The sequence below is a fragment of the Biomphalaria glabrata genome, unplaced genomic scaffold, assembly GCF_947242115.1.
Source record: "Biomphalaria glabrata unplaced genomic scaffold, xgBioGlab47.1 scaffold_19, whole genome shotgun sequence".
NCBI classification, from domain to species: Eukaryota; Metazoa; Mollusca; class Gastropoda; family Planorbidae; genus Biomphalaria; species Biomphalaria glabrata.
In genome coordinates this window covers 268,117-294,494 of record NW_026602932.1, presented here as the reverse complement: position 1 = coordinate 294,494, position 26,378 = coordinate 268,117, and the positions used below count along the sequence as shown (strand labels likewise).

Genomic DNA, 26,378 nt, shown 5'->3' with positions numbered 1-26,378 from the left:
TTTCATTGTTTTATCAATATTATCACGTGGCTAAATGTTGTTTGTTTACGATTGGTGAATGAGGTCCAATGGAGTTGTCAAGTTCTTGAATTGTTTATGTCGGGTTAAGCACGTGTGTTAAGCAAACGTGATGTCAAGTGATGGTTCAAACAAACACCATAGAGACTTTTCAAGCTTTAGTCTTCCCACGAGTTCCTAAAAAAAATATATATATAGTGCTAGATCGGGGACTACACAAGCCAACAGTCTTTGATTGAAAGAATAATATGCAATGCAGTGGCGTAGCCAGCGTGGGTCCGTGTTGAAGAACACGTTTGTGGGCCTCCACACAGAAATAAAAGTGTGTGACAAAGAAATCGAGTAGTCTGTATGTATGGGTACATTGAACAAAAGACATTCTAATACAATGCAACAATTTTGTAAGTAATTATTTTAAAGCAATGTTTATTTTAACTATGACTTCGTGCAAATAATAATGTCTTTAAAACTAAAAAATTGTAGACCTTCTTAACGTATCAATCGACTAAAAATGTTTTCAATTAACAAGAAAAAGTTTTCGGCTGTTACGTCCGCCCCCCCCCCATTCTACAAGTTTAATAACAATGTGTAAGGATGAGTCCAGTGTTTCACATGACTGCGCAAATTCAGTTGCGACCTGCATGTTTTTCCGCATCTCGTGCAGACAAGGCCGTTATCCGCCAGCGGTCTATTTAAATTTTCTTTCCGTCTTCTGCGCCTGTCTTCCATAAGGGCTTTCTTTTGGGTCTCAATATGAGTCCCGTAACCTTTGTGGGAGCTCTCCGTCTCTCACAGAGACCATCTGCTGCCAGCTACTTTCCTCTATGCCATTGAGGGTGAAATGGCGCCTGAGTTGATCTTTATAGTGCATAAGGCACCTCTTTTACGCAGTCTTCCATTACAATCACCAAAGAAGATTCGGTACTCGGGGTGATTCGAGACACACTGCAAGGCATCCAGCCTGCACTGTCTATTTATATTGGAATATGGAGTGCACAGACCAAAACCCTTCTTTATGTCAAGTGTCGACCACAGTGGCTCAGTAGTCTGAGATAGCTGTAGACATCAAAAGGCTGTAGGCTTTATTTTGGAGTTTCTATCTCCTAGACTGGCTGCCGACCTAGAGCCCAGTCCGCCCCTCGACCAAAAATCTAATCTACTCTCTTCATCGCCTTTGGCATGCGGTCGTCTGCGTTGCAATGGTTTTCACAATTAAGGAAGAATAAAAATTGTTTACAAATCTCCCAACCAGACCTATTATTTATTTATATTAGACACGACTCCATCAGTGTTAATGAGTGGTTGACGGGTCAGATGTGCCACAGTGTGGACTATATGCAAAGCCTGACCTATATTGCTGATCTAATGAGTCATTGGACTTTGTTGATTAGTTCAAAGCATCTCAGTTGTTAATGTCTGAATGTTGACTGTACAGCACGAAGAACATTTTGTTTTTATTTACATCCTAGCATAAACATCCAACGGGACTGTGGGGGGGGTGGAGGTGGGTAGGGTTCGAACCTTGACCATCGAGGCGACAGTTTAAATAGAATACCACATGAACAAGTAGACAACCAATACGAACAATCTCTAGCATTTCTTCCGTCCCTTTGACTATCGACGTAGGGTTGGACATGTCACTCCACCTAATCCCTTCCACTTCCCCGGATGTTCTTAGCAGGATGTCAAGGCCGTTCACATAGTCCTGCCAACTTTTCTTTGGACGACCCGTTCTTTGTGCTCCCTTCAGTGTACCTTGAAGGATGACTTTTGACAGCCAACTACAATTGGATGGCTGCCTGGTCGTGCTGTTTGCGTGCTGGACTGTCGTTCGGATTTATCGACGGTCGAGGGTTCAAACTCTGCCCGCTCCCATCCCCCGTCGTCCTGCGGGAGGTTTGGACTAGGAAGTAAACTATATTCAACTCTGAAGGAACATCCGAAACATGTAAAACATTTTACAAACAACAAACAATTGAACCGAACTTGCTCAGCTTTCGTCTATTCACAGTATTGAGAAGTTCATCCTTTTTGCCAGCCAGACTCATTTACTCTCAAAAGTTTGAATTCTTCTTTCTGCCTCAGCGTTCAGTGTCCAACTTTCACCACCATATGGGAGTACATAGATTACCATTTATATGTAACGATATATTACTGACCGGAGATGTCCAAATTACTAGTCATATCCAGCTCGTGACGTCATATTCAGCTAGTGACGTCATATCTGGCTCGTGACGTGGTGCTATTCCTCCTCTTGAAACGAATGTTACAATGTGTGTTGAAGACTCGATACATTTTGTTGCTCATCCGGCCCATGACATGTGTTAGACATTGACATGGCCTTCAAAAACTGGGCGTCACTTGTTACAACTACTCCGTCTTTAGCAACAGTCGTTTTTATTTTGAGAGGACGAAGGTTTACCATTAAAAAAAAAAAACAGTACCGGTATCAATAACATTTTTAAAAAGGATTTTTTGTTACAACTATTTTCTGAATTTAGAACAAATTTAAAGATGGTCAAATCTTGACTACACTGTTTTCTGTATTAGTTTTTATTACTTTTAGGACGCGTAGGATGTAACCATCTTCTTTTTTGAAGTAACGTCTGTATTTTATAAGATAAGATTTACATACCTCTTCTTTATTCAAAGTTTTTAAAAATTAAACTTATAGTTATCTGATAGATAACGTAGATACCAATAAGTATTTTAGCGGTTGTGTAGATTTGCTTGTATAAAAATGAGGTGTATTAACACAAGTGGAATCAAACGTTAAATGATAAAGGAAAACATATACTGGCCTTTAATTAGTATTGTACATTAATGTCGTACACATTTTGTTTCATTAAATGTTGCGTAACATCATGTTTTATCATTAAATTTTAAACTTTTTTTCCTCTGCAGTCCCCCTTTTATTATTGTAATTCTAAAAAAAGAAATTTAATGTACCAATGCACTAAGCCAAGAACTTGGAAAATGTAATAGGTCTTCAGGTAGCCAAGTGTCACTAGTCTACTGAAAAGACATGCTTCAATTAAGAATCAAATATACAACTTTGTGTAATATTTCAATATTTTCTTTATTCTATATATTAAGTGTTCCAACAATAGTCTAACAGTAGGCTTTCTAAATAAATTTGTTTTAGAGGTTTCACATGTTCCTCCAGTAATCAACATTATAATGTCCTAGCACATATTACAAAGCATTTACAAGACACAGGGGAGGGAAGTGGGCAGTGATGACAGTGCAAAGTATTAACAAGACACAAGGGAGGGAAGTGGGCAGTGATGACAGTGCAAAGTATTTACAAGACACAGGGGAGGTAAGTGAACAGTGATGACAGTGCAAAGTATTTACAAGACACAGGGGAGGGAAGTGGGCAGTGATGACAGTGCAAAGCATTTACAAGACACAGGGGAGGGAAGTGGGCAGTGATGACAGTGCAAAGTATTTACAAGACACAGGGGAGGGAAGTGGGCAGTGATGACAGTGCAAAGCAATATAAGACACAAGGGATGGAAGTGGGCAGTGATGACAGTGCAAAGCATATAGCAGTCAGGCAACTCTATATTAGGAAATTTTAGATTTCTTGAAGTAAAAATAAAAAAATCCTTTCCATACATGTCAACACAAGAGGCTTAAATTTCATTGAAAGTGTTGAACTAACAAACTAACATCTCTTCTTCTATTATCCTTGCCTGTTCTGTGAAGTAGAAGTCTGTTCTGTGAAGTAGAATGTTCTGTGAAGTAGAATGTTCTGTGAAGTAGAATCTGTTCTGTGAAGTAGAAGTCTGTTCTGTGAAGTAGAATGTTCTGTGAAGTAGAAGTCTGTTCTGTGAAGTAGAATGTTCTGTGAAGTAGAAGTCTGTTCTGTGAAGTAGAAGTCTGTTCTGTGAAGTAGAAGTCTGTTCTGTGAAGTAGAATGTTCTGTGAAGTAGAAGTCTGTTCTGTGAAGTAGAATGTTCTGTGAAGTAGAAGTCTGTTCTGTGAAGTAGAATGTTCTGTGAAGTAGAAGTCTGTTCTGTGAAGTAGAAGTCTGTTCTGTGAAGTAGAAGTCTGTTCTGTGAAGTAGAAGTCTGTTCTGTGAAATAGAAGTCTGTTCTGTGAAGTAGAAGTCTGTTCTGTGAAGTAGAATGTTCTGTGAAGTAGAAGTCTGTTCTGTGAAGTAGAATGTTCTGTGAAGTAGAAGTCTGTTCTGTGAAGTAGAATGTTCTGTGAAGTAGAAGTCTGTTCTGTGAAGTAGAATGTTCTGTGAAGTAGAATGTTCTGTGAAGTAGAATGTTCTGTGAAGTAGAATGTTCTGTGAAGTAGAATGTTCTGTGAAGTAGAAGTCTGTTCTGTGAGGTAGAATGTTCTGTGAAGTAGAAGTCTGTTCTGTGAAGTAGAATGTTCTTTGAAGTAGAATGTTCTGTGAAGTAGAAGTCTGTTCTGTGAAGTAGAATGTTCTGTGAAGTAGAAGTCTGTTCTGTGAAGTAGAATGTTCTGTGAAGTAGAATGTTCTGTGAAGTAGAAGTCTGTTCTGTGAAGTAGAAGTCTGTTCTGTGAAGTAGAATGTTCTGTGAAGTAGAAGTCTGTTCTGTGAAGTAGAATGTTCTGTGAAGTAGAAGTCTGTTCTGTGAAGTAGAATGTTCTGTGAAGTAGAAGTCTGTTCTGTGAAGTAGAAGTCTGTTCTGTGAAGTAGAAGTCTGTTCTGTGAAGTAGAATGTTCTGTGAAGTAGAAGTCTGTTCTGTGAAGTAGAATGTTCTGTGAAGTAGAAGTCTGTTCTGTGAAGTAGAAGTCTGTTCTGTGAAGTAGAATGTTCTGTGAAGTAGAATGTTCTGTGAAGTAGAAGTCTGTTCTGTGAAGTAGAATGTTCTGTGAAGTAGAAGTCTGTTCTGTGAAGTAGAATGTTCTGTGAAGTAGAATGTTCTGTGAAGTAGAATGTTCTGTGAAGTAGAAGTCTGTTCTGTGAAGTAGAATGTTCTGTGAAGTAGAAGTCTGTTCTGTGAAGTAGAAGTCTGTTCTGTGAAGTAGAAGTCTGTTCTGTGAAGTAGAATGTTCTGTGAAGTAGAAGTCTGTTCTGTGAAGTAGAATGTTCTGTGAAGTAGAAGTCTGTTCTGTGAAGTAGAAGTCTGTTCTGTGAAGTAGAAGTCTGTTCTGTGAAGTAGAATGTTCTGTGAAGTAGAAGTCTGTTCTGTGAAATAGAAGTCTGTTCTGTGAAGTTGAAGTCTGTTTTTGAATTAGAAGTCTGTTTAGAATTTCACTTATGAAAATTATATGCTGTATCGGTTTTCGTTCTTATGTTTACATGTGATTGTAACTCGTCCGTAAGAATGTGTTCACAAAATGTGTGTTGTGTAGTCATTCAGTGTATTCAAGCCAGACTAAGCTGACATGGTTTTCGACTCTGTTATCTTTATGTTCATAACACTGAGGATTGAGAGCTGCCTTACAAAACAGAAAATGAATCTTTATCTTGAGAATAAATTGTACATTCATAGAAATATTATTGGAAACACACACACACAAATGAAATGGTATCAATATCAAATTCTGTATTATTTTTTGTAATCAATATCAAATTCTGTATTAAATATTTCATAAATATCAAATTCTGTATTAAATTTTTAAAAATATTTAACATTTACAATTTAATTTCAATGTGGAGGCGTGGTCAAGAGGCTAAGTATGCTTGAACTTGGCTTGGCTCGGCTACCTATCAAGGTGACTCTAGGTTCAACACACGATTCAAGCAGAGTTCTGTTTACTGAGTACCCGAAGGCAGCACGGAAAACCCTCTCCCAAACCCCCCCCCCCCTACTGGTCCACACATAAGATTGGAACACAGCACTCTGAGCATGCTGTAAGCATGAAAGTAGCACTACATACAAGCTATAATTATTATTATTATTATTGTTAATCCTTTTAGCTTATCAAGCCAAGGTCAACACTAACTGATTACAAACTTAAATTTGAAAATTCAGAGATTAATAAGTCAGTGGTTAAATACAAATAAATTTAATAAAAATTTAAAAAAGCTACAACTTTGTGCATACATCAGTCTCTGACCTAAAAATAATTGTCACAAAATCTAGCCTTTAATGGAGGCATGTGGCTGAGTGGTAAAGCACTTGACTTCCAAACAGGAGGACCCTGGGTTCAAATCCTGGTGAAGATGGGTATTTTAATTTTGGGATCTTTATGGTGCCTTTGAGTCCACCCAGCTCTAATGGGTACCTGATATGAGTTAGGAAAAGTAAAGGCGGTTGGTTATTGTGCTGACAACATGGCACCCTTGTTAACCACAATTAGTGATGTCATCTCAGTTATAAACATTCTTGACTACCAAGTGAAATACATTTTTACACTAATAATGTTGCCAACCAATGTTCTAATATTTCTTACATGTTTCAAAAGGAATAAAAATTTAAATCCTCAAGTTTCTTTCTTTAGATCAGTAAAAAAAATCATACATATAAGCATAACACATTATATAAACTTCCATTTATTAATTTATAAAAACCACAAAACAAAAACAATTTACTGAATGACTCAATACTAAACCTAACAGTATACCATACATTCAAAACCTTGAATAAATACTTGTGTCGTTATGTGGCTTTCAGAAAAAAACAATATAAAAGAATTACAAAATTAATTCAAAATCTTGTGTTTAAATTTGTTTTCTCAAAAGGGTCAAAGTTATCTTTAATCCTTTAAAGCAGCTTCTTTTTATGAATTTAGTATTCTTGATAAATGTAGTTAATTAAGTATACACACATAAATCTGATTAAAAGTTTTACCAAAAAAATGTCACAGACTGTAAAGCTTGGTGAGGAGTTGAGCTAAAGTCACTCTTTATATTTGTCAAAATAGAGCTGAAAGAATAAATATTTGTTGATCATATAATGTATAAATGTTAAGCTATAAACTGAATGTATAAAGGCTAAGCTATAAACTGAATAAATAAATTATAAGCTATAAACAGAGCTGAAAGAATAAATATTTGGTGATCAGATAATGTATAAATGTTAAGCTATAGACTGAATGTATAAAGGCTAAGCTATAAACTGAGTAAATAAATTCTAAGCCATAAACTGAATAAGTAAATTCTAAGCTATAAACTGAATGTATAAATGCTAAGCTATTAAATAAATGTATAAAGGCTATAAAGACTTAGCTATAAACTGAATGTATAAATGCTTAGCTATAAAATAAATGTATAAAAGCTAAGCTTTAAACCAAATAAATAAATTCTAAGCTATAAACTGAATGTATAAATGCTAAGCTATAAAATAAATGTATAAAGGCTAAGCTTTAAACCAAATAAATAAATGCTAAGCTGTAAACTGAATGTATAAATGCTAAGCTATAAACTGCTTGACTATCAGACCTGCCTACCGTTACGCAAATTGCGTATTCGTTACGCAAAATCTCCCAAAAATGACCGTCAGTACGCAAATACGCATTTAACCCGTCGCGTTACGCATTTCGTATCCTTTTTTTCCCCCTCTCTTGAGTAGCTTACGAGCGGTCACGGAGGTCACGCTAAGCCGTCTTGTTGGGGGGGGGGGGGAACAGAAAAGGTGGGGGAACACATTGTGTCCAGATCTATACGTTGATTGGTTCTTAAAAGCAATTAGATTTAGTCTAGAATTGAAGCACGCGAGAGTGAGGGAGTGGCGGGTTGGTACCGGCAGTTAGCTCATACACCAACGTGACTTTTTTTTTTTTTTGTAATTTCATGAGTAGAAATTATTAGATCTATGTTGAATCCCTGATTCCCGTATTCATTTGTATAGAAAAAATATCGAAGTGCTATCGATTCAAAACACATTGAGTGACATTGTAGATATCTAGTCTAGATCTGGATTATAGATCTAGAATCAAGATAACTTCTTATACAGGAATAGATCTAGCTAGAGTCTAGCTAGTCATTACGTTAGTCATGATTCTCTACATTACTCTACAATCTAGATCCAATTTAGTTGTAGTATAGGGCCTTATAGGCCTATTTAGATTGACTAGATCTAGATCGATAACATCTACTACCATCTAGTCTAGATCTAGAATAGAGTCTAAGTATAGAATAGATCAAGGATGAAGCTGGCCTACGAAAGTTTGGAGTAGAGAGTAGACCTACGTTTGTAGCGGATCCACGGCATCAGTAACAATCTTGAGCCCAGATCTAGAGTAGATTATATTCATTATATAGACTAGGTACTTTGATAAAAATTTCAACTTTAATGAATCTAAATGAAACTAGTATAGTTAGATAGATCTTTTTGAATGGAGTTCATTGATACCTCATTTATGCTTCTAGGTTAATAAGAACATAAGTTATGACCATTTTAGTGTCGGAAAATTAGCCTATTAAAATACCCAAAAAATTGTGACCGAAAGGAGGAGCTTATACATTTAAAATGCTATAACTTTTTAACGCTTAAAGATAATGTAATAAAATTTTCCATAGAAATGCGCAATTATGTTCTGATAATTATGACAATTTTAAATCTGGGATATCTATTAACACTTTTTTGTGTTAAGCCCTTGATGTAGGGATAGGTGTTGAAAAACGACAGAAACAGAATACATATTCACACATAAATGGTCATAACTTTTAAACCAATAGAGATAATTGAATGAAATTTTCAACAGAAATGCATGTTTATGTGTTATCTATTTCTTCTTTATAATTCTGAGATAGAAGTTGAAACTTTTTTTTTAAATTTCTTAAATGTGGGTCGACATTTCGAAAACGACAAAAAAAAAACAAATGTTGACACTTAAATGGTTATAACTTTTTAACCAATAGAGATATGCAAATGAAATTTTCAACAGAAATGCATGAATATGTGTTATTTATTTATTCTATTATAACGCTGAGTAAGATGTTTAAGAAAAAAATTTTTTCTTTGTTAACGTGGAACGACAATTTAAAAAACGACCAAAATTTATGTTGGTCATAACTCTTTAACCAATTGAGATATTTAAATGAAATTTTGAACAGAAATGCATGATTATGTGTTATTTGTTTATTCTATTTTAACACTGAGATAAGAATTTTTTTGAAAATTTGATTTTTGATAAATGTGGAATGACAAGTTTGAGTTTTTTTCGACAAAATGTTATGTTGACACTTATGGTTATAACAACCAAAATTTATGTTGGTTATAAATTTTTAATTGAGAAATTTAAATGAAGTTTTCTACAGGAATGCAAGCATGATTATGTGTTACTTGTTTATTTTATTATAATCTGAGACAGAAGTTTTCATTATGTTGACACTTAAAATGTTGCAACTTTTTTAGCCATAAATTACTTTTTAGGCTTTTAACTGAAATGAACAACTTTTTGCTGATACTTATAATAAACTTTGGATGAATAACATGTTGGAAAAACAACACAAAAATAAAAACAAAAATTTCTATTTCATACTTTGAGAGCTGTAACATTTTAATCTAGACTTTTGAGATAATTATACAAGATTTACAAAATTAAAACAAATTTAAAAAAAAAAGTATTTAAATTTACATATAATGTAAATAACAAATATAGATTTCTTGATGTCATCAGTCTGAGTGCGTTTGCAAATGTACGTCAGTATCCAAAGCTTGCGAGGATCATGCATGATTGTTTGAAGATGAACATTGTTTGGGTGTACCCTATCTGTTTTGCTGAAATAGAATAAATACTTTTAATGCATACCAATGTAGGCTTGTTGAAAAGGTAAAATTATCAAGACTTAATATAAATGGTTCATAGCACAATTATCAGCTGTATTGTGAAATTATATTTTTCACATTAAATAAATAACATCCCAGATATGCAACATGTTCCCTTAAAATAAAATGTATCTAACTATTTGATGGGTAAGCACATAATGGATTTGTTTGTTGTTGGAAATTATCAATTGAAGTACTGCCTCTGTAGCACCTTACAAAAACCTTCAGCAAGTTCTTTAGTGATCTCGATAAATACTTCATCAACAGTCACATTTCTCAGGGTTTTCAGAACGAGATCTTCAGTATCCAGAGTCTGGCCAAAGCAATCAGTTAGTATTGAAAGGAGATTCTCTGGAGAATCCACAATGGCCTTTAGTGGCTTTAGTTTGTCAATGCAGACCTTCACATGAGAGATCTAGAAAACAAGAGAATAAATATAATAGCTGCATAAATGGTATCTTTAAAATGTTTCATCTTTCATTTTGTAGATTAGTGTCATCCATGGTCCAGTCAACATCTTGCCAAAAAGCCCTGTTAATAAATATAATAAATGTCAAAAGGGTTGAGACACCTAAAAAGGAATTGTTTTGAAACTATAAAAATGAATTTACAAAAGAAAATGTAAAAGTTATTACCTTAAAAGACTAACCGCTTTTCTGCAACAACAAGCACAGTGTTGTTCTGTGTTACCTGGCCTTTCAGTAGCCTCAACATCACCTTCAGGTCGCAACTTCTTCACCATACTAGGTCGTTCAGTGCTGTCTTGGGACTTGGATAAGTGTCTTTTTGCCAGCAGCATCGATAGAAATTTTTTTATCCAAGTAGGGTGCAACTAGATGCCAGCTGCGGGTAATCTTCCTGCAAAAGTTCTTCACATCAGTCATATGCCTTCGAAACTTATTGTCAACAACATCGACATCAAGGCCTGCCACGCCCACATTATCTGGGGAAAATGTAACAAAAAAAAGTTAGTTTTATTTAATTGTGAAAAAAAAAATGTTTCAAACAAAATTACATGTACAATTTTAATAAAATGCAGTTTAAAGATTTTATTTATAAAAGGAGATAAGACATTTAATGTAAAATAGAAGGCTCAACTTCATAAGTCCAAGTCCAGCCAAGCCTTTACTTTAAAATAAATTTCTACAATTATCCTAAATCATATAGAGAATATAGTAGATTTAAGTAGATCTATAATCTATAGATTAATATCTGAAAATTTATTTTCATTGAAATAAAATGATTTTCAATTGATTTGTGTTTTATTTTGTTTATAACTTGTTTATAACATAATTAGTAGTGATTATTATGGTAACTATCACTTAAAATTGTGTATAAAAATTGTTTTATAATTATCGCAATTATATTACCAGCTATTGCAAGAATTATCACTTAAATTTAACTAAAAACTAAAAATATCAATTGAACTAGGTTAAAATCATTCTAAAAGTTTAAAAAATAACATTCAAAGTCATGGATGATTAAATAAAACTGTTCTAGATGATGGATTTAAAAAAAATCGATCTAACAAAAAAGCTATGCAGCCATTGATAACCATTGAATCTATCATTTCCGTTTAGTAATGGCGGCTAGTTTCGTTTTCTAGCCAAGATACTTGATGCACTGGGTCACTTTTTACTAAAAAAGTGGAACACTTATTGCGATAATATGAACAAAAATAGTTAGATTAGATATTAAGGTACATGGATTGACTTAAATATCTATGCTTTTCAGAATAATAAAAAAACTATGGATGGTCAACTTACCCCTATGCTCAACACGCTGGAACTCCATGAAGACGATAGAAAAGCACTGATATAAATCCAAAGAATTAACTGATATCCGATCCTTGAACAAACAAAGGGCTCCGATTATCCTTTTGTGTCTGATTTTGAAGACAAAACCAGACTGGAACGAAATCACCACTGCTTTCGGCTTAAATACTGCCGCACGAATACTACCGGTTCCGGTAACCAAAAAAAATCTCGCGCGACCGGAAAATCGAAGTATCTAATATAGACATAGATCCAGATCTAGTCTAGATATCATCTCTATTGTCGTATTGATCTAGATTTAGATCTAATCATGACATAAAGATATATATATATATATATATATATATATATATGACAAAATAGTGGATCGCGTAACGCATTCTGGTGCCAAAATACGCATTTTGACCATCAGCGTTACGCATTTTGACTTTTTTTGGTAGGCAGGTCTGGACTATCTAAGTGAGGAGAGCTTAAATTGAAATCACATTGTAAACTAGGTATTTTTAATGGATTTGATTTGCTTGCTGAGAGCCTAAAGGAAGGACTCACATATATCCTCCCCCCCCTCCTCTTATGTTTACAAAAGATATTGAACCAGAATGCACTGTGCTTGCTATAGGAGCATGGAAGTTGTGCTTGCTAAGAACCTAAAGGAAGGACTCACATATATCCTCCATATCCCCTCATATGTCAACAAAAGATATTGACCCAGAATGCACTGTGCTTGCTATAGGAGCATGGAAGTTGTGCTAATCAAAAGCAATAATAATACCAGCAATAATAAACAGCATGACTATTGGCCAGAGATGAAGGCTTCAATTCAGCTTTCATCACCAAATTTTGAAAAGCATGAACTAAAAATGTAAGTCATTCAGTGTTCCCAGACATTAGCACTGTAATGAACATCTACACCATCACTTGTTCCATAAGTTGGATGGATCATTGGGTCAACAGAGATGCTGCCCATCAAAGCTTTTCTGCTTTTCTATAAGTGATAAATCTGAAATGTTGACAAATTACCTTTCTATGTTTCTCTGCTGGCTCAAAACCAAGGACTTTACCAACAAAATAAAACTCTTCATCTATGAGGTTTGTATGGTCTCTGCTTTTCAATAGCCATGTTGCTCCCCTAAAAATGCAAAATATTAATAATTTCTTTACAAAATGTTATGTACTCTTGTTTTCACTATTTTTATCTTTTACATGCAATTAAAAGTAGCCTAAAGCATAACTGACATGACTAGAACAACAATTTAAAGTCAAAACTAGGAAAGTTTATACCATACAAAGCAAGATAGAAAAAGGTTGGTCATGGTCAACTAGCAGGTTACTAGAGACAGTTATCTATTTTAGAGCGATTATAGGTGTAACAAAAAAAATAAAAAAATTATGTTTCATATCACATTAACAAACAGTTTGTGACACTGTTATGCATCTATAAAGTTGCAAGCATAAAAAAGATACTTCTATAGTATACTAGCATTACCCTTGGTTCTTCCACCTGATTTGTTCTCAGGCTATACATTGTTTATTTTGGCTAAAAACATTTTTTTTTTCTGCACTTCCAATAAAATTTCCCGCATTTTATTTTCAGCCCAAAAAGCCTAGTATCAATTACATTGAATTCATAAAGACACATACTTTTGGTGTTTGAATTCTAAGATCACTTTTCTCCCCATCCTCAAACAAACAAAAATGGTACATACAATCTTCTTTCTTCTTCCTTCTCATTTTTTTATTGGAGCATTCAGATGACTGGACTAGTATATGAGATTATTTTCACAGTGGTTTCCTAATTAGGGAACTCTCCATATAGTTTTCTTTCTATTGGCATGTTTTGGGGCCAGTGTCATGTACAGCCTCTTGGTAAAGAGAGCAGTTTTGGAGAAGATGGTCAACATTGTCTGGTGACACTCCACATGGGCAGATTTCAGTTTCTGATTTTGAGCTTCCAATACATATGTTGTCGAATTCTGTTGTGTCTGGTCCTGCGGAAAAAAAAAATGATTTTAGATGTTTTACTCCCATGAAACAGTTCTAAAGGCACATCACTATTCATGATTTAGTTTATCTTTACATATGAATTTTTTTTTAATTTGGTCAGTTGTAGCACCTTTATCTGGACATGCATCTTATACACATTAAAAAATATTTTACACTTATATTTATAGCCTATCAAGATAAAATAGCCTGATTACCACAAACAGGGAGGTGCGGTGGCTGAGTGGTAAGGCGCTTAGCTTCTGAACTGGGGGTCCAGGGTATGAATCCCAGCTCTAATGGGTACCTGACATTAGTTGGGGAAAAAGTAAAGGCAGTTGGTCATTTTGTTGGCCACATGACACCCTCGTTAGCCATAGGCCACAGAATCAGATGACCTTTACATCATCTGCCCTATAGACAAAAGATTGGAAAGGGGAACTTTTTTTTTTTTTTTTTTTTACCACACATGGTCAAACACATCCACCTTAGACAAACAGTATCCATTTCTATATACAAAAAAATACATACATGCCAACATAAACAAGTTTACATAGATATTAAATATTAGCATTTCAAAGTCATGGGCCAAAAGCTCAGTCATTTTTCATTTCGCTTCTATATCAATATTTTGATTTTTTGTCGGCTAAATGATTTGTGTACCTCATAGGAAAACAATGGGGTCCTGGGTTTGAACCTCAATGAAGATTGGGATTTTGAATTTTTAGGGTGCCCCTCAGTCACCCAACTCTAATGGGTAACTGATTTTAGGTGGGGAAAATTAAGGTGGTTAGTCATTGTGCTGGACACATGACAACCTGCTCATTAACCACTAGCCATAGAAACATAACCTTGACATCCTTTGCTCCATAGATCGCAAGGTCTGAAAGGTAAACTTTACTTTTTTTTTATTAATATCCACTGTGCATACTGCATCCCATTACTTCTTACTTATGTACAATAGATTTCTCTTTTCCCTTCCTTGTGTTTCTTGAATCAAGTTCCTTTTTATAGGGCATTTTAATACCGCCACAAAGCTAATGGATTATATTATTTGTCATAATGTCCAAAAGTAGAAACTACTTATTTTATAATGAGAATGTGGGTATGTGTGTTGTCTATCCAGTATCCAAAACTACACATTTTTCAAGTAAAAATCAACAAATTAAACATATTAAAAAGATAATAAAAACAAACAGGGATTATGTGAAGGTCTTTACAAATTTTATTAAGATTTGCGGTTAAACAGTAGAGTTCTTTTTATTTGTTTAAATAGATCATTGAGTGTGATATTTCAAATCTTTGGACAGGTGATCATGGATAAAATCTGAACACTTTCATTTAAATTTATGGTTCCCATGGTGGAAAGGTGTTCTACAGCTTCTGCAAAGATCAAGCTCTGTTTTATCCACCATGGTCAAACACATCCACCTTAGACAAACAGTATCCATTTCTATATACAAAAAAATACATACATATAATTTTCTTTACATATTAAAAGAAAAAGAGAAAGATTACCTGAGGTGACTAGACACCATCAGAAAAGCGAAATTTTTTTGAGATATCAGTTACTGCTTCAGAAACTGCTGATGGATCAGTCACTGTAAAAAACTTGGTCAGTAAAATTTGAAAAGTAGACAACTCCATGGTAAACAATAAAATCGCCACCTGAAAACACAAATAAACAATAAGAGGATGTAGACACACACAAAAAGGATTACAATGTCTGATTTTAACTCAATGTGAGCCACATGAGTAGGCCTAGTTATAGCCTTTAACACAGCAAACATTTGAACTAGTGACCAAAAGTGCACAACATTTTAAGGATAAATGTAGAATATATACAGCTATTTTATTTGAATAAATGTGAATACTAAAGTCAATATAAACAAATATGAGACTGTGTGACAAAAGTTTAACTTAAATATTACATCCTGTATATATATATATATATGTATCGAAGACGAACTCCATTCTTTTCAGATCAGGCAGCTTTCCATACAATTTTTATTCTAAAGGACTGCTGGGGGCCAGTATTTTGTTTGGGTCTCACGATAAAACAAGGCAATATGTTCTTTGGAGGAACTCTACAAGGCATGTTTCACTGGTTTCAACATCCAGAATAAGTGTTAACTCATTATGTTGTGCCCTATTCAAAGGTGAAAAATAATTCATTGACTGTGTCCTGATAGAATGTAACATGCATCCTTGATCCTGATGTTTGAGCAACAACTGTTATATTTTTGGTTTATACTACTCTCTTTTTCTTTTTCTCTTCCAGATATAGTGGAATTTAAGAAAAGAAAAAGTAAAGTACCCCTTTCAGACCTTGTGGTCTATAGGGCAGATGATGTAAAGCTCATCTGTTTCTGTGGCCTACTGTTAACGAGGGTGTCATGTGGCCAGCAGAATGACCAACTGTCATTACTTTTCCCCAATTAATGTCAGGTACCCATTAGAGCTAGGTGGACTCAGAGGCGCCCAAAGATCCTGAAATTAAAAACCCCAGTCTTACCAGGATTCGAACCCTGCACCCCAGTTCAGTAGCCAAGTGTTTTACCACTTAGCCACTGCACCTTCCATGGAATTTAAGACTGCTTACTTATTCTCCCATTTTGGCAGTGTCAGCTTGTTCATCTCCTCTATACGAAAGTGTGCCTGGGATCCATTGGAGAACAGTTTTTTTGCTATTATTGTTGAGATTTATAAGAGCTGTCTTGACTTGTTTGATAGAGGAGGCATCAGATTTTTTGAAAGATAGGAAAGAAATGTTTTTGGTATTCCTTAGAAAGAAAATCTGGCTGTTCACAGGTGGATGGTTTATTAGTGTGGTAGCTGCTGGTTCTAATACTCCCCTTTCTGCTCAGTGGCTGTCTGAGAGATCGCCAGTGGCTATCAACTTTTCTAATCTTTCTCAATTGAGCCATTCATTGCATAAGACATCTCCTCCGTTACCGGTGGATTCTTGAGATGAGCCATCTGTATAATTGACCCACTGGTTATTGGTATATTAGATTTCTTCCTTGAGATCTTTCTGATTGTGATAAGATTTTTTTTTGGTTATGGCAGAAAGAGAGCTTAGGTCCCAGGGAAGAGAGTCATTGCACTGTTTAACTAATTCATAAATTATATTTTATAAGCAGTGTTTCTTTGTTTGATATTCTTGTATGAAATGAGGTATTTTCAGTTAATTTTGAGTGCCAGACTTGTGGGTTTAAGTTTTGAGTGGGAAGCTCTCTTAGGTTTCCATTTTAGTAAACTGAGTAAGGATTATTATTTCTTTTATTTTGTCCAGAGAAACCAGGGAAAAAATGATCTCTTCCATTGCTTTGAAGGTTGTTGTTTTTATTGTTTGGAGTTAGGTTTTTGTTTTACTTTTTTACTTTGTCTATTTTCTTTACAATTGACTGCTGAATCATATGATGTAGCACTGTGTTCTATAGTGATGTAGCTGGTAAATTTCTTTTTCAAAATGTAATTAGCTGATTGAAGCTCACAGCCTGCTAGATGATTGGTGTTAGCCTTCCCTGGTTGTCCAAGAAGTCTACATCTGAGTTGCCAGTTACACTGATGTGATTTGGTATCCACTGCATCTAGTGTGTTGTAGCTGGTACATTTCTATTTCAAAATGTTGTGATTTGGTATCTACTGCATCTAGCGTGTTGTAGCTGGTACATTTCTATTTCAAAATTTTGTGATTTTGTATCCACTGCATCTAGCGAGTTGTAGCTGGTACATTTCTATTTCAAAATGTTGTGACTTGCTCCAAATTAATATTTCCATTTTATATCTTGTACAATTTCACTTTTTTTAGTTAACTTTATAGACTGTCATTTTATTCATACTGCCATGTAAGATCTTTAAATTTGTTGAACCATGGATTGGGCATTAGAGCTGGGTGGACTCAGAGGTGCCCAAAGATCCAGAAATTAGAAATCCCAGTCTTCACTAGGATTCATAGCCGGGACCCCCGGTATGGAAGTCAAGAGCTTTACCACTCAGCCACCACGCCTCCATCAAATTGATTAGGCTAAAAGTAGTCCTACAAGTTCTTTGAGTGAAAAGAAAACAGTGTTTAATGAATAAAAAAGGGAAGAAGAAACTTTTTTTTCCCCATTAAAGTAAATCAAAGTAAAGTTCCCCTTTCAGACCTTACAATCTAGGGGGCTGAGGATATAAAGGTCATCTGTTTCTGTGGCCCATGGTTAATGAGGTTGCCAGCACAACAACCAGCCGCCTTTACCTTCCCCATCACATCAGGTACCTTTAGGTTGGTAGACATAGTCATGTGATCAGGGCACGGCAGACATATTGTTGGTAAAAATCTGGTTTCTATGCACAGTCAACACAAGCTTTTAGGCACTTACCATGGATAAGTCGAGCAAAGAAAGATATAGTCAGAAACAAATATTAATTCTTACACTTTGAAAGCAAGCCAGCGTAATAAAGAAAATGATTTGCTGCCCTCCTTGTGTTATCCAGATCTCTTCACTTATAATCTTGTTCTACTGAAAGTGCTTACACAATCACAAAGGATGAGTTCAAGGTATTCCAAATCAATTTTATTGTTAGACCTAGATTAGATCTAGATCTACTAATAACTAATCTAGACTAGATTCTAGATCTATATTCTAACTATTTAAGTTAGCATATCTAGACATCTATACTATATTCATAATATTGTTTGACATAAATGTAGAATCAGATTGAATAGTCAATATTTATTATTGTCTAGGGCAGTGTTTCTCAAACTGTGTGCCGCCGAAGATTTGAAGGTGTGCCGAGGAGTTTTCAGAATGCCACACGTGCAGCGTTACACAGGTTTGCCTACTATTAAATTTTTATTTTACCTTGTGACGAAATCCCAGCTTGCAACGACCAGTAATAGTAGTGGATCGCTACATTATGACGGAAAGGGGTGTTAGCTCTTCAGGTTATGGAGTTGTCCACTATACATAAATTATTATAATGACTCAAATGTAGGCCACCTTAGCAGACGCTCAGCAGTTCTTGAATTGGTAACGATAATAATAAGCGATGTGTTTCATGTAAATTTTGTAGGTGTATGCTAATAATAACAAATTATTACTAAGCCTTTATCATTGTTATCCATGGAGAAATACGTTGGTAAGAATGAAACTGCGAAAGCGTTCAATGAAAAGCATGGAACCAAACAAAGGTACAAAGAAGATTACATCGGATATGGTTTCATATCTTCAGGACCTGAAGATTCTCCATTGTCATTCTGTCTGATCTGCAATTCAGCTCTGTTGAATGAGGCGCTTGTTCCAAGCATTTGAAGAGACACTTGGAAACAAAACATCCAGCTGTAAAAGCGCAACTGAAGGAATACTTCGAAAACATCAGGGCTCAACAAAATAAACAAGCTAAGAAACTTACGAACTACCTAAAGCTTCCAGAAAAGGGATTAATTGCAATTTATAAGGTTGTTCAGTTATTAGCAAATGCAAGAAAGAACACACAGAGGCTGAATCAGTCATTGCACCAGCTTTAGCAATAGTTGTTGAAACTATCCTTGGACCCGATGCTGCCGAAAAAGTTAAAAAAGTTCCTTTGTCAAATAGTACTATCTTGCGCAGAATTGAAGACTTATTGTCAGATTTACAAGATCAAATCTTCGAACACTTCGAAATGACTGACGATGAACTGTCTCTGTTGTGGTCCCTTCAAGTGGATGAATCCACTGACATTAGTGCAAAGCCCAGTTGTTAGCTTTTATTCAGTTCATAAAGGATGAAAAATGTGTCAACAAATTCTTACTTTGCAAAGACTTACCAACTACGACCAAAGGCGAAGATATTTTTAAGTGGTGAACGAAAACATTTTGCTATTCAAAGTACAGTGGAGACAAACTGTGTCAGCGTTTGCACCGATGGCTGTCCTTCCATGCAGGGAAATAGAAAGGGATTCTTCACTCTTGTGAGTCAAGAAAATCCAAATGTATTAGTTGTTCACTGCATGATCCACAGAGAAGCTCTTGCATTCAAATATTTGATGTCTGTTCTGGATCAAGTGATTGAAGTTGTAAACTTCCTCAAATCTCGACCGCTTGCATTCTGACTTTCCTCAGAGCTTTGTGAAGCAATGGATTCAGACTACAAATGTCTCCTGTATCACACCAATGTTCGTTGGCTCTCCAGGGGAAAAGTGTTAAAGGGTGTCGTCCAACTCAAGGCTGAGCTGGTTTCATTCTTGGAGGCTGAAAAAAAAAAAGACTTTGGATTTTCTATTCATGACTTTTTTTGGATTTTCTATTCATGACGAGATTTGGTGGGTTAAGGTGACATTTCTCTCTGATTTATTTGACAAATTAAATTCATTGAATTGAAGTCTTCAAGGACCATCGGAAACCATCATCATTGCATCCTCAAAACTAAAATCATTTGGTTAAAATTGATTGTCTTTGTGGCAAAGTAAAATCACGAAAGGACTGCTTTCCTACTTACAATGAATGTGCTTCAAATAAAGAAATCACCCCCGAAATTCTGGACACTTTGAAACACCTGCAGTTAGCATTGCAGCATTACTTCTCAACAGTTTGAAGTAATGAATATAAATGGGTCAGCTCTCCATTTGGAAACAATGAAGCTACAAATTTTACAACTAAAGAAGAAGAGCAGCTCAATGATTTAAAAAACGACGCAATTCTTAAGTCAAGTTTTCCGAGAAAGCTTGGATGTGTTTTGGATTTCAATCAACAAGTTATATCCTGTAATCAATTTAAAAGCAATCAAAATAATTCTTCCATTTACATCTTTATGGTTTTGTGAGTTTGGATTTTCAGCACTGACTGAAATCAAATCTAAGAAAAGAGAGAGACTTCTTACAATAGACGATGAAATGCGAGTTTGTTTGTCGACTTTGGAGCCTCGATTAGATTGCATTTGCTCTCAAAAACAGGCACAACATTCACATTAAACATAATACTGAAAAACAGGCAAAATCTTTTTTTCTTTTTATTATAAAACATCTGTTGCTCTTTGTGGTGTGCCGCAAAATTTTTGTAGTTTGTTTACTGTGCCGGCAGACAAAAAAGTTTGAGAAACACTGGTCTAGAGCTAGATCAACATTGTTGTAACATATAATGTAGGCCTACATAGATTGTGATAGAGATCTACTCTCTACTCAAGCCTTCAAGGTCTAGTATTCTAGATGTAGATCTATGGCTACATAGATCATAGATATATTATATACAAAATCTGGATGATGTCTCAGATTAGAGTGTGACTAGATCTAGAGTCTAGCCTACATAATGCTTAGGCTTAGTAGGTCATTCTAGATCTCATCTAGACTCTATAGAATAGATCTAGAAAATCTAGATAACATCTAAAATCTACATCTCTCTGTTGCTGCATATTTTAAGCATATGAAACTTAATTTTTATCTAATAGATATAGCTAGATCTAGTCTTCACTTCTAGGTCACTTGATAAGATAAATAAATTTAGCTTTTATGTAGCACTACTTTCATGCTTATAGCATGCTCAGAGCGCTATGGTCCAATCTCATTGGTGGACCGGAGGGGTATCTGGGAGGTTTTCAGTGCTGCCTTTAGGCGCTCATTAAACACATCTCTGCACAAGATATATTTGGACTATAGTTACAGATAATAGTTACTTATTATTAGATACTAGTATTATATAGATCAGATCTAGCATCTAAACCAAAGAAAACTTTACTATCCAGTTTAGATCTAAGTCTAGGGCTGAAGACTTTTTAAAGTTTATTTTAGGACTAGGCTCATCAAGACTAGTAACTTGTTGATAAATCTAATGGTCCTAGATCTGTGTTTCTTTTACAACTTTCAAATGCTCTTTAAGATTTGAAGCTAATTACACCTTAGCCCAAACCTTTTGGCTGTTGCGGCTGAAGCACTTCACTAGTCTCAATTGAATTTTTGGTGTAAACTAGGGTTTTGAATTTCTATATTTTTAGGATGCTTCGAAGTCCAACCAATTCTTTATATTACAAGAGTTCTACATCTATTATTAAAATGTTATTGCTATTTTTACTTTTGAAAATGTCTACAGGCTTACAAGAGTTTAGCAGCTTACAACCAGTTCCTAGATGGTTGGGTTCAAGATGTTATGGCTTTTAAACCACTAGCAAAGGTAAGTAATAAATATTGTTATATTATAGTTAATATCTTGATATTCAAAGGTATTTACATGTATATGAGACCAATGTCTTGATATGTACAGGTATTTTAAATAATTTTTTTTTCTTTTTAATAGGTCTTCACTCTCAGTGGTTAGCATGTACTGCAGCCCTGGATAGTAATAAGTCAAGATGGTATTATTCTATCAGCCCACTGTTCTTGTATAGTTGGACTTGGTGAGTCCTGCACTCATGTGGCAGACATGGATCCTTGAGTCAAATAACCTACTCATTGAAGCCCAGGCTGGCTTTAGAAAAGGCAGATCAACAGAAGATCAAATTGCCTTCATCACACAAGAAATAGAAGACGGCTTTCGAGAAAAGAAACCAACAACAATTGTGTGGGTTGACTTAGAAAAAGCATTTGACAAAGTCTGAGAACAAGGTCTCTTGCTCAAGCTAATCCAGCATCACATATCCCAAAGAATGTACAACTGGATAAAGGAATACCTAAATAATAGAAAAGCCTTAGTTTGCATGCAAGGACAAAGAAGCCACACAGTGGGTATAAAAAATGGCGTCCCCCAAGGAGGAGTCCTATCCCCCAACACTTTTCCTAATATTCATAAACGATCTAAATCAAAACCTACCTAGAAAAGTTAAAAGCAGCATGTATGCAGATGACCTTGCCATAATTAGCACAGAAGAATATGTAGGAACATTGAAATTTCGATTACAAGATGCTCTTGATAAACTCAATAATTGGTCCAAAGACTGGGGCATGTCCATCAACACAAAAAAGACCACATATACCATATTCTCACTGTCAACAAAACAACAAACAATAAAATTAACATTAGATTTGGAAGATTTAGAAAAAAAATGACAGCCCTACTTATCTTGGAGTCACCTATGACCCGAGACTAACCTGGAAAAACCAAATAGATAAAACACAGAGTAAAGGCATCCAGAGACTATCCCTCTTGAAAAAATTAGCTGGCACAGATTGGGGAGCTAATCACAACATCCTGAAAAAGACCTATACCAGTTATGTAAGACCTGTATGGTGCCACAGCATGGGGCTCAGCAGCCCAAACCAACCTAAGAAAAGTAGACAAGGTTCAAAATATTGGTCAAAGGATAATGACAGGAGCAATCAAAACAACACCCATAAGAGCTATGGAGGAAACCGCTGCCCTGATCTCTCTGGATGAAAGAAGAGAAATAAAAATCCTTTCCCAATTCACTAAATTGGAAACCTTGGAGAGGCACCCACTCAGAACAAAAATCCACAAAACTGGCACAAAAAAACGTCTCAAAAGGACCAATTTCATACAGGAATCTCTAAACCTAAAAAAGAAACACCAACTTGAAAAAATTACTCTGGAATCCTCAATACACTATAATGAATCTCCACCCTGGGATGAAAGCCCTCTTCCTACTATAAGGGACCATATTGAAAACATAAAAAGAAATCTGATTACAGACCAACAGAGCTCAAGGAAATAGTGAACTGTTTTCTACATACCAATTACCCTAGCAATCAGTGGATCAGAGTTTACACGGATGACTCATCCCATAAAGCCACCACAAATGGAGGAGCTGGAATACTTATCGAATGGCCAGATGGAGGAAAACTAGAAAAATCCATTGCAACTGGAGAGTTCTCTGACAGTCACAGAGCAGAAAGAGAAGCACTAGCACTAGCTGCTACCATGTTAGCAAATCATCCAAGTTCCCCTCACAGTCAGATTGTCTTTCTAACAGACGCGAAAACAAACCTCCAAAGCTTGCAAAACTCTGATTCCCCTCATATTAAAAACCTCAGAACAGCACTTACAAAGCTCAACAACAACAGCAAAAAAACTGTTATTCAATGGATACCAGCTCACATACAACTAGCAGGAAATGAGAAGGCTGACACACTCGCCAAGAGTGGGAGAACAAACTCACAAGTAAACTCTGCACTCTATCCAGAAGAAATTAATTGTAGATAAAATAAATGAGAAATGGACGAGCTCCCATCCAAATCACAAGAAAGATGACGCTTACTATAAGCCAGTGATGCTCAACCTAATTTGACCTGCGGGCCATTTTAACTTTCGACACGTGTGTTGCGGGCCACATCAACAAAATGGTAAAATATGAAATCAAAATTCACCTGAAACCATTTGAAACTATTTGATCTAGTTCTTACATTAATTAATGGGATAGTTATAGTCTATCATTTTTACGCGTCTAAAAAATGTTGCTTCATTTCTACTTAAAATGAGAGAAGCATTGTAGCTACTTTTACCACCAACTATTTTCTTGTCTCTTTTTGTTCAAATCTCTAGGCATAGTTTAACCAATCTTTTATAAGCGGCTCAAACCAAGAAGGTCTTCATATTTGTTTTATAATTCCAGTGTATATGTTGTTTTTGTTAACAGCCAGACTTTCTTTACAAACAAAATATGTTGGCTTATTATCATGTTCCACAAAAAAGATCCATTCACTTTTCTGGGTAGATTCTTTTTTGAAGTAATGTCTGTATTATATAAGATAAGAAGATAGGATTCTTCATTCAGAGTTCCGTTTCACAAACTCATACTCGTTAAAAGGTCATGGTACCAATCCAATAAGAGAAAAAGTGAGGGCCCTAACAAAGGTAAAGATACATTTTCAACTTTTTTTGAAGGGGGGAGAATTTATTACATTTAGTGCCGACTTTTCGGCGGGCCGGATGGAACCACGTCGTGGGCCGACTCTGGCCCGCGGGCCTTACTTTGGGCATCACTGCTATAAGCTATCCCGACAAGACCAACGTCTAATCTTTCGACTCAGGACCGGACACAACAGAATGCGACAACACATGTTCCGGAAGCTCAAAATTGGAACCAGTGAAATCTGCCCATGTGGAGTATCAACAGAAAATGCCGACCACGTCCTCCAAAACTACTCTCTCTACCAAGAGGCCCGTATAAGACATTGGCCCCAAATCACCCCAATAGAAAGAAAACTATATGGAGAGCTACCTGATTTGGAAACCACTGCGCAGTTCATCTCATGTACTGGTCTAGTCATATGAACACTCCAACATAACAATGAGAACGATGAAGAAGAAGAAATGTGGCAGACACTTTATTTATGCTGGAAGCCAACACCAGGCTAAAAGAGAGTAAGACAGTTACAGGCTTGTTATCTTACTGGATAAATCCATCAGAGCTTAAAAAAGTTTTGCCAACTAAGGTTTCTGAGATTGATATCACCTCATTAAAAAACAAAAAGTTAAATTTGATTCTCTTGTGAACAACATCACTTCTAAAAATAAAAATTTAAAGGCTATTAAATCCAAAGAAACTATAAAGCTTAGTATAAATATTTTTAATTCATTTATTGAAAGTAATGAGTTCCAATCAGATATTTTACTGTGTTGTGCTAATAGGAAGAATAGGTTTGTGCCTGTGCTTTAACGCTGCTAGGTCTCTCAATGAAAATTTCAAAACAGTCATTTATTACTGTCATCTTCCTGTCATAAGTACAAATAAATTTTTTAGGCCTGAGACTCTCCTTATTGGGCCAGAAAATCAAATCGGGTATGTCGACATACATAACATCCAAAACATGAATATCTTAGATCAGGGGTGGGCAACCTTTTTGTATCGAGGGCCGCATTATTTTAAAAATTGGGAATGGCGGGCCGCATATTTATATACAACTTATAGAGACACTCTAAGCTAACTGTGTAGAATGTCTTTTAATTCATATTTACACTGTATTATATTCATGTTTCTTTTTTTTTCCCACACTTCACGTTAAGGAATTACAACAAGAGTTAGCAATTATTTAAACCAATTTTACGATTTTTTTTTCAAATTGCTGTTGTCATTTTACATTAAAATATCCTGACAAATATACAGTTGTACTTAATGTGCAGTATTTTACTTTTTACACTCGTGCATGATGTTCCGGAACTGTGGAACTAGCTTACTAGTTTCTATCCTTGTGACTGCTGTCAAATTACAGTCAGTCAAAATCGACCAGTAGTAATGCTTGTTTAGTCTCCACAAAGGAAAAGGCTTGTTCACTGAATGAGACAATATATGTTCTGGAAGTTAAATGTCGGGACTAGAGAAACTTGCCCATCACCAGAGAATGCTGACCATGTCCTTCAATGGTGCATTCTAAATCAAGAGACCCGAACAAGACTTTGGCCCAAAACCCCTCCTAAAGAACAAAAACTAAAAAAACAAATAATTTTTATTTGTTACTACTAGGTCTAAATCTATTGACTAGATCTAGTGAAATCTAGTCTAGATTATTCTAGATCTACTTGATTATCTATCCTTTTCTAATTCTAGGGCTCTACTCTAGTCACACTAGATCTTGTATATAGTTCTAGATCTAAAATAATTTAAGAGTCTACTAGTACTAGTCTAGATCTATATCTAATAAGTCCTCTATGTCTAAGAACACAGATTATAATAATTATATTAGAGATCTAAATATGTATGTCTAAATCTATAGTCTATAATAGAACTAAATTTACATAATGATACATAGAAATCTAGAATCTAGAGATCTATCACCTTCTAAGTCTATTTCTAGATAGATCTAGAGTCTACTTCTAGATCTAGTTATCTAGTGCTAGCCCTACTTCTAGATCTAGAAACTAATTTAGACTATGTAATAAGAAAAGTAGATCTAATAGCCTTATAAGTTATTTAGGCCTTAGACTTACTGTGTCTAAGTCTAAGTCAAGTTAATTAATTAATTTAGGTCTAGATCTTTAATAACGTTTTT

At 35.3% G+C, this 26,378-nt stretch overlaps 2 long non-coding RNA genes across 3 annotated transcripts; both read right to left on the bottom strand.

Annotated features, from left to right (window-relative positions):
• Positions 1 to 5,533: 5,533 nt before the first annotated feature.
• LOC129924200 (uncharacterized) lies at positions 5,534 to 26,378 on the bottom strand. Its single transcript, XR_008776192.1, has 4 exons — positions 22,246 to 26,378; positions 14,997 to 15,146; positions 12,519 to 13,486; positions 5,534 to 6,876 (listed from the first exon to the last, which is right to left on the bottom strand). It is a non-coding gene; the product is annotated as an uncharacterized LOC129924200 (long non-coding RNA).
• Positions 9,533 to 11,740, bottom strand: LOC129924199 (uncharacterized). 2 transcript variants are annotated; one of them, XR_008776190.1, is made up of 3 exons: positions 11,490 to 11,740; positions 9,935 to 10,666; positions 9,533 to 9,675 (listed from the first exon to the last, which is right to left on the bottom strand). It is a non-coding gene; the product is annotated as an uncharacterized LOC129924199 (long non-coding RNA). The 2 variants fall into 2 exon arrangements; XR_008776191.1 differs by having other exon boundaries at positions 9,940 to 10,666.